Below are 18,401 nucleotides of genomic sequence, written 5' to 3' on the forward strand. Positions count from 1 at the left end.
ACTTATATGGCTACTAATGATACATTGCTGTACCCATAGATCAGTGCCTCACTCAACCCTCATCAAAGAAGCTTTTTCTGGAAGTAGCTGTTGATTAACATAGAGACCCACAACTTGACAATGTATGCACAGTGAGAGGCCCAGGAATGCTCAGCCCATATCAGTGTCTTTATCAAACTCTTCTCCTCAAGACTCAGTAATCAGCTGAAGGTATTCTCTGGTAGAATTTTTGGAGTCACTTATGTATACTATCATATCATCTGTGAAAAGTGATATTTGACTTCTTTCTCTCCAATTTGTATCCACTTGATCTCCTTTAGTTGTCTTATTATTGTCTTTGATCAAGTGACAGCAAAGCAAGGTGAACACTCCTCCACTGTGCACTTGTATAATCACTTTGGAAATCAACCGGTTACTTTCTTAGAAAACTGGGAATAGCTCTACGTCAAGATCACACTATACCACTCTTAGGCATATAGACAAAAGATGCTCCACCATTCAATAAGGACATTTGCTCAGTTGTTTACAGCAGCTTTATTCATAATAGCCAGAAACTAGAAACAATCCCAATGCCCTTCAACTGAAGAATGGATAAAGAAAATGTATTACCTTTATACAATGGACTACTACTCAGGTACTAAAAACAAGGAAATCATGAACTATTCAGACAAATGGGAGGAACTAGAAAATATCATCCTGAGTAATGTAACAGAAAGACACATTTGGTATGTATTCATTTATAAGTAATTATTAGCCATATAGTACAGAGTAATCTAATACTACAAGCCACAGACCCAGGGAAGTTAAGTAACGAGGGCCCAATGGAGGATTCTTGAATCCCACTCAGAAGAGGAAACAGAATACACCTTGGAAGTGATGAGTGTGGGAACTAAGTGGCTGAAGGTGTGGAGAGGGGAATGAGGGTGGGGATCAGATGTGGGGAGAGGTGAAAGAGCTTAGAGAAAAAAGGGAAATCGAGAAATGAGGGCATCTCTGGGACAAGCTGGAGACCTGTGGCAGATAGGCCCCTGGGAGGATGTGGGGTTGACCCTATCTGAGACTCCTAGTGGCAGGGGGCATGAAGACTGGAGTGGCTACCTCCTAGCCAGGCAAGATTTAGAGTGGAGGGATGGGGACACCAACCCATCCACCAAACCTTTGACCCCGAATTTACCCTACCTACAAGAAATGCAAAGATAAAGATAGAGCAAAGATGGAGGAAATACAGAAACAATGACTACCCCAACCTGAGACCCGCCTCACGGGTGAAAGCCAGCCCTGACACTATCAACGATACTCTGCGATGCTTACAGACAGCAGCCTAGCATGACTGTCCTCCAAGAAGGTCCACCCAGCAGCAGATTGAAACAGATGCTGAGACCCACAGCCAAATATTAGGTAGAGGTTGGGGCGAGGGGCTGCCTTCAGAATGTACAGTGAATAAATAAATAAAATTTAAAAAATGTTGAGGGGAAAAGAAGTCTTAGGGATCTGTGTAGAAGATGAGGCAGGAAGACTGTAAAGAGCCAGATGCGGTGGACAATTCCAAGGAAGCAGCACCTTGCAGACACAACAAGGCTGATGTGCATATGAACTTAAAGAGACTGTACTGTAAAAACAATAAAGGTAATGATAATAATAATAATAATAATAAAAACGAAGCTCTGATCTATACAATGTATACTCTCCTCCTTCCCATCCTCCCCTTGGCCTTTTATCTTTAAACCACACGGACACAGAGACAGACACACACACCAAATAAAACAAAACAAGACCCACCAAATGTTTTTTGTTTATTTTGTTTTCTGTAGGTGGATGTACTCAATGGAAACAGAGGATGGAAATGTTTGTAAGGGAGAATCTGAGTTCTAGGAGACAAGTGGCATGTCTCACGATTCTCCATGATTCTGAGCCATTACGAGTAGGTTGGCATTTTGGTAAAAGAGGGAGCTTGCTGTGATCTTTGTACTGTGTTGAGTTTGGCCCGGCAGTCTCAGGGATCCACTCAGCAGCCTGTGGCGTGAATATCATCCTTCCCACTTTGTAAGTGAGAAGAGCATGCTTTATGGAGGTTACAGACTCCACAGGAGGTCACACACGTGAGCTGAAGTTCAAGTACAGGCTGACATGGTTTCTGCCACACTCTTAAATGACAACTTTCTTTGTTTATTTTATAAGCAACAGTTCTGCTTTCTAGAATGTTGTGTGGAGATAAGATTCAACAGCGCATAGCAAAATTCAGTGACATGGTTTCATCTTTACAAAAATGATATTGTCTGCAAGTAGAATAGCATCAGTAGTACTATAAACTCTTTAAATGATGGGTCAGTTGGTCATACCAAAATATTGCTCATAATATAGCTTAAATGTCTACAGTACAATAAAATATGTATTTACTCTTCTCTTGGGATTGAAGATCTCTTATGACTCTTGCAGTTTTCTAAATGTTTGCTGTGTCTTTGTTATCATCACACTTCATACTAAACAACTGACACGGTACAGTGCCCAAATAGGTTTAGAAATAGGTACTCGTCGCCAGAAAGGGTTAACATTTTTAATCATAAGGTCAACTTCTGGGAAGGAGTAGCTAGCAGAGAGTAAATCCCAACAGCCATAGCCAATTACGTAATGGAGATGGACTATGCAATGAAACTTCAGTTACCTCACCCTCCGTCCCACAGGAAAGATGAGCAGAGCTGAGGGGTGGGTGAACACACTTGGAGCAACCTTGGCAGCCCAGGACCACACTCTGTCTTATCTGCTTTCGCTCCACATGCACTGCCTGAGTTCAGTGCTTAAAAACAACAACAACAACAACAAAACCAGTCACCAGAAGGAAAGACTTCCCCAGGTTCTGAGACTATCAGGCCAATGACTGGTTTCTGTGAGAATTAAGCATCTCTCCCCACCCCCCGCTACTGACACCCACACACACCCACACACACACACCACCCAGCATAGTTGGCCAGGCAGAAGTTCATGTCAGTTGATGACTCAGCTATGTCTGCTATCTGTTTCAGTGAGGATTAACCTTATGTATGAGCATGCATACACACACACACATATACATGCATACACAGAGAGAGAGACACAGAGGCAGAGACACACACATTGAGACAGACTGACAGACACACACAGAGATAGACAGACAGGCAGACAGAACACACACACACACAGATTATAGTTGAAGAAGTTCAGATCGGCTGTGACTGGCATCTACATCTTTGGACATTGAGCCCTTGGCCTGAGAAAACTGGGTGGAAGCATCAGAAACGAGTCAATTCGCTGGATACTCCACTCGTGTCAGGTCATTGGAAAATCGCTTCACGTTGGGATAAATAATCATACAATTCACTATTCAGGCTCCCATGTACTACATTTTTATGGTTTTTCTTATGTCCTAAGTCCAAAAGTGAGAATTATTCATATGAAACCACTATCAATATCTGAGATTATACTTTTGAAGCATAGAAAATAAAGCTATCTATTAAATTTCTACAATGTTTTTGTTGAAACTATTCTCTCTCAAACACCACTAGTAGAAAATATAGATAGAACATACAATTAAGAACATACAATTAAGTAATATTTAAATCTACCAATCTTGATAGTCTCTTTTAAATAATGGAGAGAGAAAGAATTTACAAAATATTATTTGTTTGTCTAAGTGTGTAGTCTTCGATTAAAAACAGATGGCTTGTAAAACAGACTAGTACTGGAAATTACCCATTAATGAATTCTTATTGTTTAGCTTTTTTGCTTTAGAAAATAAAACAAGATATAAATGGGACCTCGTGAAACTGAAAAGCTTATGTAAAGCAAAGGACACTATCAATACAATGAAAAGTCAGTCTACTGATTGGGAAAGAGTCTTCAGCAATCCTACAAACGGTAATATCCAGAATACATAAAGAACTCAAGAAATTAAACACCAACAAACCAAAAATCAATAAAAAATGAGCTACAGAGCTAAACAGAGAATTCTCAGTAGAGGAATCTCAAATGGTGGAAAAGTAGAGAAATGTTAAACATCTTTAGTCTTCAGGCAAATGCAAATCAAAATGAATCTGAGATTCCATCTTACACCCATCAGAATGGCTAGGATCAAAAACTTAAGTGACAGGGGAGGATGTGGAGAAAGGGGAACCCTCCTCCATTGCTGGTGGGAGTGCAAACTTGTACAACCACTTAGAAAATCAATCTGGCGCTCTCAGAAAACTAGGAATAGCCATACCTCAAGACCCATGCATGCCATTCTTGGGCATATACCTGAAAGATGCTCCACCATACAACAAAAACCTTTGCTCAACTATGTTCAAAGCAGCTTTATTTGTAATAGCCAGAATCTGGAAACACCCTAGATGTCCCTCAACAGAGGAATGGATAAAGAAATTCTGGAATATTTACACAATGGAAAACTATTCAGCCATTAAAGACAAAGAAATCACGAAATTTACAGGCAAATGGATGGACCTAGAACTGATCATCCTGAGTGAGGTAACACAGACTCAGAAACTCACACATGACATCTACTCACTTATAAGTGGATTTTAGTCATATAGTATGGCATAAACATACTACAATGTACAGACCCATGAAGCTAAGTAACAAGGAGGATCCTGCTGTGGACGCATAAATCTCGATCAGAAGGGGAAATAGAATAGACAGAGATAATGGTGGAAAAGAGGGAGCAAGAACTATCAGAGCCAATCAACCAGAGCCCAGAGGGGCCTATGGAGTCTGAAGCACCAACTAAGGACAATGAATGGTCTGGACCTAGGTCTTCTACTTATAAACGCTCAATGGGCATCTTAGCCTTCATGTGGGCCCAAAAGTCAGGGAAGTGGGGGATATTTCTGACATGGACTATGTTACCCACTTTTTGATCACTTCCTCTGATGGACTGCTCTACCAGGACACAGGAGAGTAAGAGGAACTCAATTCTCATGTGAATAGGGAAGCTGGGGTGTCTGGATGGGGGAGGGAGGGCTCTCTATCCTGAGGAAATAAGAGGAGGGAGGATGCCAAAGGGTGGGTGGGACTGGGAGAAGAGGAGGAGGGAGGGACCTATGACTAAGACGTAAACTGAATTAATAAAGAAAAGAAAAAGAAACAAGATCCTCCATAGAGTCCGTGAAATAGATACAAAAATGTAAAAGAACAACTTTAAATTGAACTGACTCAAAAGTATATGTAATAAACAATAACATTTTTTAAAACAATAGGCATAAAATTACACACTGATAAATGCTAAACATATAGATCACAAGTAAAAGACAATGCTAAAATTAAAAAATCTGTCTTACATTCTTATCCTGGAAGATTAAGAAAGCAAACACTAAGACTAATCATACAACTGACAGAATTATAACTCAGGGTTCAAAAATAACAACTGAAACATTTTTTTGTCTACTGCTTTCTAGGTCCAAGCATTTGGGATTCACAAATGCCTAAGATATTATCTTTGCCTGAAGAACTTTCAAGGTAGAGAGTTCAAAGGTCACGACATTTCGGTGAGTGGGTTGAGCTATAAGGTACTTCAGTTGGAGTGGACTCTTAGACTGACACAGTAGCTCACAGCCGTATTGGATGAAGCAGGCAGAGGCAGAAGAAAAAAAAAAAACCTAGCTCAGGTTATATTCTGAGTCCCAGGCCATCCAGTCACCAGAAGACTTCTGTCTCAAACAAACAAACAAACAAAAAATGGCAAAAAACAAAGTAGACCTGACAGCTACAGTTCAAATCCAGGTTCTACTACTTCCAGACTTCATAGGCTGTGAAATTTACTAAGTTGGGTTTCAGCTTTCCTTCTTCATAACAGGGGATTACTCTCATTCAGAACAAGGCTTAGTGTTCTGTGTTTGGGAGACAAGTCTTAGTTTGGCACTCTTATTTTCATTAGTTTCCATGCTGTACTGGTGCCTTGTGCTCATTGTTACCCCATGACTCGGTACCCACCTTTCCTCTTAACCTAGCTAAGAGCAATAACAGGCTTGATATTCTATTTGTCTAGATCCTACCATTGACTGGGCTAAAAAATTACAAGGCTCAAGTGCAGCCCCCGTTTTAATACAGCTAGCTCCCAAAATGTATAGAACAAGGAAATTCATTAAAAAATGTTTTCATGCTTTATTTTAGAAAAACTAACCAAAGTCTTGCAACATGCAGCCAAGTAGCCGGGCAAACTTAAATCACAATAGCCATCCCTCTTAGCATTCTGCAGGAATACTACAATATGTGTGTGTGTGCTGACTGGAGAAAGGACCTTGAGGTTGAGCAGTGACTCTAGTCTTAAGTCTGTGTATTTTCCCATTTGGTGTTGATTATGTATCAAAAGAGTAGCTGGCAGGGGAGTCAGGAACATTTACTAACTTTCTGTCAGACGCTTTCACTTGCCGTCTTCTAATCAGAGCTTGTGCTGACAAAAGCATCGTCAGATTGTCCATGGGAAAAACAAGAGATTCAGTTGGACTGATCTACTGTATTCTGAATGCTGAGCAGTGGGAGAGCAGAGACCTTGAAATTCTCAGCTGCTCACACATGAATTATTATGGTGAACGCAAGTGTCCATCCTTATTTGAAACTTTCCGTCAAGCCAAGCATGCCATGGGCACAGTGCAGTCTGGCTTCTTTAGGTAGTAGCAACACCTCAAGGGTTGAATGACAGACAACTTCTCTTTTCTTCATATGAATTACTGTTGAGTAACAGTTTTGTCTCACAAGGTCTGTGTGACTATTCCTTGTACTATCCTGCAGCAATGCAATCTGGAAATACAGTTGTACACTATTATATTTCTATCAGGCCAACATCTTAATATCTTCATGAACTTGAGCATGCTGCCTTCTCATCTGGATACAGGTCCAGCATAGCCACGTCCTCATCCTGCCTACCATGTTAAGCTTCTGAAGCTACATTTCTGCCAGTTCTAACCCATATCCAACCTAACAGGCCTGCAGAACACTGCTGACTGCACTGTGTTTCACTGTCAATCTTTTCACATGGAACCAACATTTTTGTTTGTGATAGGTGTCTGATGTAAGTAACTTCTGTTATTCAGGTGTTTTTTTTTTTTTTTTTTTCTTGGCCTTCAGAACATAGAGGATGGAAGATCCCCTTTTCAAAAAACTGCCATTGCCATGACCTAAGATGCTTTCACCACTAACTTCTGCAGTGAGCGCTCCCCACAACTCCAGCTGGAGCCTCTACCCTTACTTGCTTCTCCCTCCCCATATTGCTATTTCTCTCCCCATTTCTCCCCTCTTTTAAATCTGACAATGTAACTTCTACTTTACTCTGATTTCAACTCCATATAAGATCACTGTAATAAACTATTGTTTTTAATTCAACACTCAATGTATATTAGAGCTTAAACTCACACTTCTTGAGGTCCATGTCTCTGCTGTCCCATCCTTCCACCTGCGGTCCAGCATCTAAGACTCTCACCATCTCCCTCTTTCACTCCTGCTCTTCTTCCCTGTTTACTCTCCATGGATACCCTCTGAGGTACGTCAGGCTACACTCTCCCAAAGTTTTATCTTTGGCTTAAATCTTATACAAATTCATTTTTTCCCCACTTCTAGCCCCTTTACCCAATTGTATATCTCACTCTTTCTTCAAACTTATCATATCTAAGAGTCAAATTTATCTTGAATCTTCTTCCAAGCAGCTACCCACATTTCTATTGATAAAGTGAGTATCATTCATGTTACTTGATTGTGGAGCCATGGAACTACTGTTGACTTCTCCCATCCCTTTGAGTCAGCAGCACCTGCTGAACCACTCCAAAACATCTCCATCCTCCCTAATTCCTCACTGCTGTCACAATCTGGCTTAAGTGAACTGGTTACTATGTTGCATGGACTACCTCATGTCCACCTCCTTCTTCACAGTCCACCAGACTAATAAAAAGAAGCCATCAGCAGATACTGAAAGCTGGTTCACTCAGTATTCTCATGCCCGCTCCACTGTTTTCCGGAAACAAAAACTTTCATTCTCCCAGAGACTGTTCCAACTCCAGTTGTGCCTGTTTGTGAATTTGCTTCCATCAAGCTAATCCATGAGAAGTCAACCCATGTGGCATGTGAGGTAGAGGTCACATGCAAAAGAGGTCTTCCAGCAAAAGTAACAGCAGAGACTAGTGCCCCTGGGGCATCCGGGAAGAGAGAATGGTATCTACTTTTGTCTAGAATTTCAGTGCCGGGCAGGGAATGGAGGAGACATTTTTGCCAGGCTTATGAGCTGACTTCTTTGAATGGCACAGCAATATTTAATAACTCACTTCCATCATAAATTTTAAGAGATGATTCTATTATCAGTCAAGTATGAACCCTAAAACGTTTCCCTAAATTCAATGACTTCCCTCATCTAGTTTCTCGAATTCTGTTCTTGACCCATTAGTGTTATCACATACCACCTTTCCGCAAAAGCCTTTCCTTACAGTCATGTTTTTACATCATCTCACCAGGGGAAACACCATTCTGACTGGTTATCTGACCAGAGCACAGAATGAGCTCCAGCTCTGGCCTAAACACACCCCGTGCTACCTCAGGAAGGAGCTGCCTTTTCTCCTCTAAACAGATAGGGTACAGTACACTGTCAGAGAATGGATTTTCATGCATAGCTTTATGTTTTAGATCCTTTATCCACTCTCACAGATAGGCACACATACACACCTATACCCAAACACACATACAAATACATATCCACACATACAAACTGGCACCAAATCTCTGTAATTTTCCTTTTTGAAGATTCTAAATTTTAATATACACCTGTAACTTATTGAGTACCTAATATCTTCCCAGACACTGAACCTGGCACTCTGCCTGTCTCATTCCCGAAACAACCACATGGCTGCATTGAAAACAACCAAATATATAGGTGATGAGATACATGCGAAAAGTGTACAGCTTATCCAAGGTCATGGGGCTGGTGAGAAAAGCAAGATTGATTCTCAGCTCAAATGCGGATACTTGTCTTAGGGTTATCATTGCTTTGATGAAACAACATGACCAAAGCAACTTAGGAAGAAAAGGGTTTATTTGGCTTATGTGTCCATATAACTGCTCATCACCAAAGGAAATCAAGATAGGAACTCAAGCAGGTCAGGAACCTGGAGGTAGGAGCTGATGCAGAGGCCATGAAGGGGTGCTGCTTACCGGCTTGCTCCTCGTGGCTTGCTCAGTCTGCTTTCTTCTAGAACACAGGACCACCAGCCTACCAACCCCCTATTGTGGACTGGCCTGACCCACAATGCACTGGACCTACTCACATCAATCACTAATTAAGAAGATGCTCTACAGGCTTGCCTATAGCCTGATCTTCTGGAGGCATTTTCTCAATCGCAGCTCCCTCCTCTCAGCTGTGTCAACTTTACATAACATTAGCCAGTACACTGCTCCCCTGTATTCTTACTAGGGTAAGTTATAGTTACTTTACCAAATCAGTGGTATACAGTCAGTCAGACAGACAGAAAGACAGACACTTTACTCAGCTACTGATTAAGCACTCGGCACATTAGTTACTCAACTGCTTCTTTCTTGATCACTTATTAGTTACTGTGCTCTCTCCAAAATATTTTATGGTTATTGCTTTAGTTAATCTACCCAAGCACTGCTGATTTCAGTTCTTCTCATTTTAAAGATGAAAAGCAAGCAAAGAAATATCAGCTTAGAAAAGCTGGGTAACTCATCATGATTAGAGATAGTAGTTCATGGCAGTTTGGGAATTTGTTTACTTCTGTATGTGTGTTTATAGTCACATGTGTATGAAGTTTTAAAGACAGGATCTCATGCTGCAGCTTTATGCTAGCACTGAATTTAACTATAAAGCCCAGGGTGATTTTCAACATACAGTAATCCTCCTGCCTCAAGCTGTCAAGGGCTGGGATGTCAAACATGAGCCACCATGCCCAGATAGGTTTTGAATGTAAACTCATGTGCATAGCTCTAAAGGATGTTCACTGGGCACTTCTGTTCTCAAGTATACAATACTTTGATTAGGCGGCCATACAATGAAAGTGGTCATAGGAATGAAACTGGTCATAGGAAGCATTTTTTTGTTGTTGTTCTTTTATTTCATTTTAGGAAAAATGAAGAAAAATAAATTATTTTAAAAAATGCATCACATAACATTTCATTATGGGACTAATCAAGATATGGCTACAATGAACACTTAAAAATTCCTGGCTCTCTGGAGGCAGAAATATCCAGTGATTTTAAATGTAAAAGGAAATCAGGGGGCAGATGGAGATAGGGTGATCTGAAGAACCTCGAAACCACCTCGATGACAGGGAGCTGGCAGCTGACATCTCAGCCCGCCACATACAAGTCTGCATGTATTTTATATAACAAAACATCTGACTAACTCTCTTAGCTAGCAAAATAGCTGGCTCAGTCTCTCACCACTTTCTTAGGCCTCCTTCTATAAATCACTCTTGTTTAGTTATTTCCCTATTTAACTTATAATCTACAAAATTATAGTCTGCTGCGTATCTCTTGGCTCCTCTAACAAATTTTTTTTTCCTCCCTGCTGAAATGATCAGTAGAAAAAATCTGGCAGGTGCTGACAATTATAGGTCTTTTGGGGACTCATTTGATTGAACTGGTTTTGAATCTTAAATTTCAGAATAAGTGATGTAGAAGCTTGGTGAAGAAGAACTAGCTCAATCCAAATGTATAGGTCCTTCATGAGGGTGGCTTTGTCCCTTTTCTTCTTCCTTTACGGAGCTCAGTGAAGAGATAAAATGAGGGTCTGCAGAAAACAGCAACTAGCTCCAATTGTAAATGCACGAGCAAGCAGATGTGTTAGGACAACTAGGCTCTGTAATGACCACTTAGCACAGCTCTGGAGTGGGTGGGTCCTCCCTGGGTTTCTCCCGCCGAGAAACCCACCTTGCACTCTTAGATCAAGCACACAGATGCCTTTCTCCATATCATTTCTTTCCAATTTTTCTTAAATTGGATTTTGCTGCTTCTGTTAAAATGTGTTTATGTTGTTTTGTTTTTGGTTTTTTTAGAACATTTCAAATAGCGTCAACCCCTGGCCATCAATGGAGGCGGACTACTGGAGCAAATGTGTAAGGACATTCCCATATGTTTTCTGGTCTTCACGGAAGTCCCCAGCAGGATCAGAAATCTTAGTGACAACATCTGCATTATTAATGACCCCGTACCCCTGAGGATGTGAGAGACTTGACAGAAATGAGAATTCTGAGAGAATTCAGGATTAGAGCACATACCATGTGTGGGGCTCTGAACAGAGAATCTGGCCATACGGGGACTCAGAGCGTCCATATTCTTTTAGAGTGAAATAGAAAGGTTTCACAGTCAGATGGAGCAGGGTTTGGACCCTTGCTAAGTGCTCTATCTCTGGCTCTGTGCAAGTTACTGACCCTGCTCAACTTCAGGTTCCTCATCACTGAAGCAGGACATTGACATCTCTTCCATGAGATTTCCGGGATCACAGGCAAGGGAGGATATGGTGCACCTGGTACAGAGTGCTGCATAACATCTCTTTCTTACTTAGTTTATTAACACAATGGCCAAAGGCGTGGTCCCAGCATGGAACTACTGGGGAGTGGTAGAATTTCAAGAAGTGGGGCCCAGTGAGAAGTCTTCAGGTCAATGGGAGCATGTCCAGGAGGTAAGAGGTTTTACTCCAATGCATGCTCTATCATAAGGTGCTACCATGTGCCCCACACACTGATGCCAGTCTATTAAACCTTCAAACTGTGGGTCAAGAGACCCCTCTTCATAAGCTGACTATCTTGAATATTTGTTAAAATTATGAAAAGCCAATACAAGTACTTCCTTTCAAGTCTCATCAAAATCAAAACAAATGAGTAATCCATAATATCTTTGAGATATACATTTTAAAAAGTCTCTGTTTCTTTCAGAGATAATCCTTAGTTTACTTTAAATTAATAACTCAAAGTTTTCATTACATATAGTCATTTTTATAAAAAATAAGGGACATTATAGTGAATTCTAATGCAATCTATGATTTTTTTTCTTGGAATTATTATTACTATTATTATTTTGCCACATTGACTGTCACTCTAAATACACCGTCAGGAGAGAAGGATTTGTTGTCTCTTTAATCGGAGAATGTTTTACGTATTCTCCTGAGGTCAAATCCTAAGAGATGTGTCTTTCAGGTATATATGAATGAAACTTGGCTCTAGCTTCTAATTAGTATACAGGAGAATATGCCTTATTGATCTAGGAACTAACATATCTAACTAACGTATTTATTCAAATATTCTTGCATTATCTTCTCTTTCCTTGCATTGTTTGCTTGTGTCTTAGTTACTATCTTGTTGCTGTGAAGAGACAATATAACCAAGGCAACCTATAAAATAAAAGCATTTAATTGGGAGTTGCTTATAGTTTCACATGTTGAGTACATCAAGGCAGGAAGCATGCAGCAGGCAGGCAGGTATGGTGCCGGAGCAAAGCTGAGAACTGATATCCGATTCATAAGCATAAAAAGGGCAGAGGGAGAAAGAGAAACATACACAAAAACAGAGAAAGAGAGACACAGAAAGAGAGACAGCGAAAGAGAAAGAGGGAGAGGCAGGCAGGCAGGCAGGCACACAGACAGACTTGGCCTTGCCTGGGCTTTGAAACAGCAAAGCCCACTCCCAGTGACATACCTCTCCAACAAAGCCACACCTTCTAATCCTTCATAAACAATCCACCAACGGGGAAGCAGACATTCAAATAGTAACCTATGGAGACCATTCTCATTCAGACCACGACAGCTTGGTTGTTCTTGTTCAGTTACATCATATTGCATACATTTATGTAAACCATCCTCCTAAATTCCTTTGACATAGCAAAGGGGAGAAGTAAGAAGAAGTACAGTATTTCCTCCAACTGTCAAACCAAATGCCAGGGCTACTGTTCTGGAATTATGAGCCTTGTGGGTCTGATGACACAACAGCCACATAGAACTGAAGCTCATTAACAACATTCAGGAAGATCCTCAGAAATGGTGCTCTGTAGCATGCCTTCTGGTTTGGAAGAATGTACCAAACCTGGCAGAGCAGGCTACTGACTCACACTGCACATTATCAGCTGCTTCCACCCATTTCACAATCATAGTCATGTGTTTCTTTCGCTCAAACACACGACCTACAGATACTCATGTCCTGGAGGAAACCTGCTAGATCTGGGGATCTTTTAAAGCAGTGTGTTCTAGTGCAGAATCCCAAAGTACTAAAAGATAAAAGCAATACTTAGTTAGAGTAAAGATATCTTTGTGAATGAAAGCGGGAAACGAATGCAAATGAATTTTATGAGTAACAAAAGATGTTTTAATAGACATTAACATATTAAGAGTTTCATGGCAGCATCCCACTTTTCTTGCATTTTGTTTTAATTAAGGCGTATAAATGCTTCTGAATCCACTGCAACTCACAGCTGAGTGGAATCAGTGTGGCACTCGGAGAAGCCTGTGAGTATAAGAATAATACTGATTATCACTAGGTGGGGAACTACTAAAGCATATAGATCATTCCTGGATAGAGCACCTGAAGCAAACTTGTAGGTCTCAAAACATCTTCTATATGCTAGTCTATATGAGGATCAACTCAGTGGCCTATATGAAAATTAACTGAGATGTTCACTTGAGATCTATATTCCAAACACGGAAACGTTGCACATGTATGTACAAGAGCATATTTAGGATTCAAAGTAATCAATTTATAACACAAGTGTACATTGCTATCCACTATTATAATCACTAGAAAATAAGAACAGATGATTGGTCACACAGTGATTGAGCTGCCTCCGCTTGCTGTCATACACATGACTACAGGCACTCGCCTCCGGCACACGCTGAACATGTATGCCTCATTCGGCCTGATGTTTAATTCAGTCTGGCACATGGGTGCTCTAGGAAGGTACTCAACTGTGCAATTTTATGTGAGTGGACATCTGCACGCACACATCTGAAAAGAGCTAGTGCAAAGCGACAACCTTCCTAACCAATGGTGTGCAATAAAAACAGTGGTACCAGGGAGCTGAGGTTTGATTGTGTTCCCGGCACCATGGTAATTCTTACATTCTTACATTCCCCCAGGAATCTCATGAGTTAGGTGAAGAGATCTGCTGTGATCTGGTCTCAAGAAGAAGGAGAAGGAGGAGGAGGAGGAGGGAGGAGGAGGAGGAGGAGGAGGAGGAGGAGGAGGAGGAGGAGAAAAACCTGAAAGTACAGATCAGTGTGCTGACAGGCTGGGAATTCATAAAAGTGTAGGAAGGCTGCCTGCATGCCGCTGGGCTATGTGTGCAATTTTAAAAATAATGAATCCTAGACACTTCTACAAAACCTCGTTTAAAAAATTCCTTTGCTGACATCACTCTCTAGTCTTCTCATTCTGACAGTTTATAGTTGACAAAGCCCTTTGTCTGTTCCTAATAACAATAGCTTGGGGCTGCAAACGGGCTTTCTGAAGCGGAGTTCCCTCCCTGAACAACTGTATTCGTTATTAGCATCATCCATTCATTTGTATTGCATGTTCGTGTGCATGCTATGGCATGTGTGGAGGTCAGAGGACAACTCTGAGAGTTGGTTCTCTTCTAGAACACGTTCCCGGGGTCAAACTCGGGTCATCAACTGTGGACCAGGGACTTTTACCTGCTGAACTAGCTTGCCTGCCATTTATCAGTATTTCTCATGTTTCAATTTCTTGAATTTCTTTCCCTGCCTCACTTATAAACCAGCATTAATATTAAGCATTATGCATCATTATATTTTGTCACTAAGTAAAATGATACACAGTGGTTTTACTTTTAGGTACTCGTTTCTAAACTTCATTTCAATCCATGTGTTGCTGATTATTAAGGAACAAATGTCCAAGCGTACAAATGGGAGTATCCATTTCCTGCTTAAAGGCAGCTATCCCTTCAGAAAGTCAGGGTGCATACTCTTGCCAGGGCAGAACACACCTGGACCACGGGACAGACTGCAAAGGATACAGGCAGCTGTGAGACGTTATTCTCACCAAGGATGGTTCCATACTTTCCTGTATGTTTACATCACGTAACAGACTAGGGGATAGGATCTGGGAGATGATTTACTGTAAAGTCTGCATTTTCTTTTGTTGGGAGGGGGTCAGAGAAATGAGGTAACATTTGGGGTTGTTTTGCCTGAGTGTGACAGGGCAGAATCCACTCCTCAGCGCACCTCTGGGAATGATTCTCCACCAAATATTGGGAAAGCAGTCTCAAAAATTACAAGTATATAATCATTCATATCTAAAATATATCTTTTAAAACAGTCAGCTTTCCTGGATGGATGGCTCAGTGGTTTGAGAACACTTTCTGCTCTTCCATAGGTTTGTTCCCAGCACCCACATCACGTGACCCACAATCTTGTTTCAGGGGCTGTGACTTCTTCTGGACTGGGTGGACACTGAAGCCACATGTTGAACATACAGACAAATAAAGCCAAATAAGTAAGAATCAGTTTAATTTAAAAAAATCAAAATGTATATGCAGAATCATTTTCACATTTATATTTTAGTTGAACCACTGGTCAGCTAGCCCATGGTCCAGTCAACATACTTAGATGTAATTTCAGCTTCAAAATGTCCTGAAGTTCCCCTTAGGAAATAATTTCAAAAACTGGATTTCTTCCCACTGCTAGCATGCTTTCCTGGCCTTTTAAGAGATCAGTGAATTTTTATTCCTTATTTGTTTATGTGTAGTGCGTGCACAGCCGATGTGTATACCTGGCAAGCATGGATGAAAGGACAAACGTTGTTCTGCTCTATCAATCTGTTCCCTCCAGTGAATCAACAGCTAAAATGGCAGCAATCTGGAACTTGTAGCCACAGGCTCTTAGACTATAGGCTCTTGAATGGCCATGATCAGCTTTTATGTCAGGTCTGGGAATTTGATCTTAGGCCCTCACGCTCCCTCACTGAGGTCTACCTCGAGCCCTTCTCTCTAATCTCTGCCCTTAGATTCAATTTTTCTTAGACTTTTCTTTCTCAACTTTCTTAATGCTGCTGCCCCTTAATACAGTTTCTCTTGTTGTCATGACCCCCCAACCATAAAATTATTTCATAACCGTAAGTTTGCTACTTTTATGATCATCATGTAAATATCTGATCTTCAGATGGTCTTAAGCGACACCTGTGAAAGGGTTGTTGGACCCCCAAAGGGGTAATGACCCACAGATTGAGAACCACTGTTTAAAATGTAGAAAATGTTTAAAATGCAGAAGAACACAAGCTATGTTTAGGTTACCCTTCCAATGTTTAAAGTTCACTTTGTCTTGAACTAGCCAACAAAACTAAGAACTTATTACAGAAATAACCCCATTAGACTGTGAATGCTTCTGTTCTCTGCCCCCGGACATGGTGACCCTAATCTCATAATGACCCAGGGGGGCCTTTCCATCTTTGTATTCCTCCCTACCTCCTGGGAAGAACCAGATCTTACAATTCTGTTTAGGGCTCATTTCAAAACCACCAATATCTGTATCTTAGAATGATCAGATCTTCTACAAACAAAAGTTCTGATGATTTTCCCCCCAAACTCTTTAGCTATCGAAGATAATCTTAGCTCTCGTTTCCATACCCATGATGAGGATCTATGCTGACCTTCTATAGTAGTGACTTCTTCTCATACTCTGAGTGCTGGATAAATAGATTTGCTTTATGAATGCAAATGTACTATAGTGGGAAGAAGTTAGTTCTTCAGAACTTTCCTTTGATTGTACATGTGAGAGTTATCATCATGAGCGACAGTGAAAGCTTTCCCGGCTTGATAAATGATGTCCTCCACTTGTCTCTTTCACAACCCAGGCATGGGGTCTCATACATGACAGATGCTCTGTAAGCACCATGTGGTTACAGAACAGTTGGTTACAGAACAACGAATCTCTCAGAGCAGTTGAGAAAGTCTCTGGGTCCTTCAGGAAGCTTGATCTCGTATTGCTAACTCTATGCCACATCAACAACCATGTAGTACCTATGCATCTTGGAAGCACGGCAACCTGAACACTGCTTTAAGACATTCCTTTCTCCAAATGATAAATGGGCAGATCATGGAGCTGAAGGTGTGGTGAAGGCAAATGGAGGCTTGGGTAAAGAAAGGCTCTTTCTCTTCAAGGTAAGGCAGCATCCAATCAACACTTTGGGTTTACAGCCTACAAATATTTACTCACATTACAAGTTAAAATATCAGAAGAAGAAAAGAGACTTCCAAAACCTGTGTGGATAAGAAGACAAAGACATTGTAGGTAGGATGAAAATCAAACAGAGAAGAAGAGGTAGAAACGGTTCAGGTAAATGTCAGTTTTATAAGATCCTGAGAGTTGACATTTTGAATGGACAAACACCGTAATTTCCTTCTACAGTGATGTATCCAGAAAAAGACCAGACAAATATATTTATTCTGCATCCATGAAAGAATTTTAAGAAATGTTCTTTCTGACACAATTACTTGAAGAACCTTTCACACTTTGTCCCCCCTGTAGATGTGTGCCCTACATAAATGACTGGCACTACACTGGCTGCCTTTCTTTCTTTCCTCATCGCCCCCACAGGTACATTTCAGCACATGCTTTCTGACAACTTATGGAATTACCTACCTAATTGCCACTCACAAGTCCTTCTTCTCAGTCTGGGCCATCCTGGTGGAAGTAAAGCGCTTATAACTGAATCTGAGCTACACCTCGTCACTCTTGCTTGCTAAGTGGGACACACTTCTCCCTTTAATTCTCCCAACCTCAGAAGGATAGGGCCTGTCTTCTTATCTTCTTTAAGCCCCTTCTGTCTGTCCACTGATTAACTATTCTTCCTTCACCTGTCTCCTCACTCCATGGCTTTATTCAAAACAGACCCCTTGGCCTCCATATCTCTGAATTGAGCAGACCCTTTGTTATGATACATTGCATAAAGACTATCAATACAAAAGTTAAGGATGTGGCACCAATGGAGCTGCTGGAGGGAGTGGAGAGGGATACAGCACCTTTGGGATTATCTGGTTCTTGCCGAAATTATAAACGAACATGCCCTTAAGTGAAGTGAAAGCATATGAGCTGGATAACTGCATGCAATTGTACAACCTTCCTTAGAGTCCCAAGTGGAAATCTGCTCACAACTCATCAGAAGGTAAACAGGCCAGTAGGCTGCAGCAGAAGGCTGGGTCCCAGCCAGCCAGAGCTATATAGCCAATCCTGTCTCACACCAAACCAAGGCAGTGAAATGGCTCAGGGCGATCAACTGCTTGCTCTAAGGGTGATAACTGCTTGCTGTAAGAGTGATCCGGTTAATGATTGGGACCAATAGGGTGGGAGGAGACCATCTACACCAACAATTTGTCTTCTGATCTAAACACACACACACACACACACACACACACACACACACACACACACACACACA

At 41.1% G+C, this 18,401-nt stretch overlaps 1 protein-coding gene across 6 annotated transcripts in view; it reads right to left on the minus strand.

Annotated features, from left to right (window-relative positions):
* Klf12 (KLF transcription factor 12) overlaps positions 1-18,401 on the minus strand; it is a 431,501-nt gene that overhangs the window by 100,131 nt on the left and 312,969 nt on the right. The window lies entirely within an intron of this gene.

This window comes from Psammomys obesus, unplaced genomic scaffold (assembly GCF_907164565.1).
Source record: "Psammomys obesus unplaced genomic scaffold, mPsaObe1.curated_primary_1811, whole genome shotgun sequence".
Classification (NCBI taxonomy): domain Eukaryota; kingdom Metazoa; phylum Chordata; class Mammalia; order Rodentia; family Muridae; genus Psammomys; species Psammomys obesus.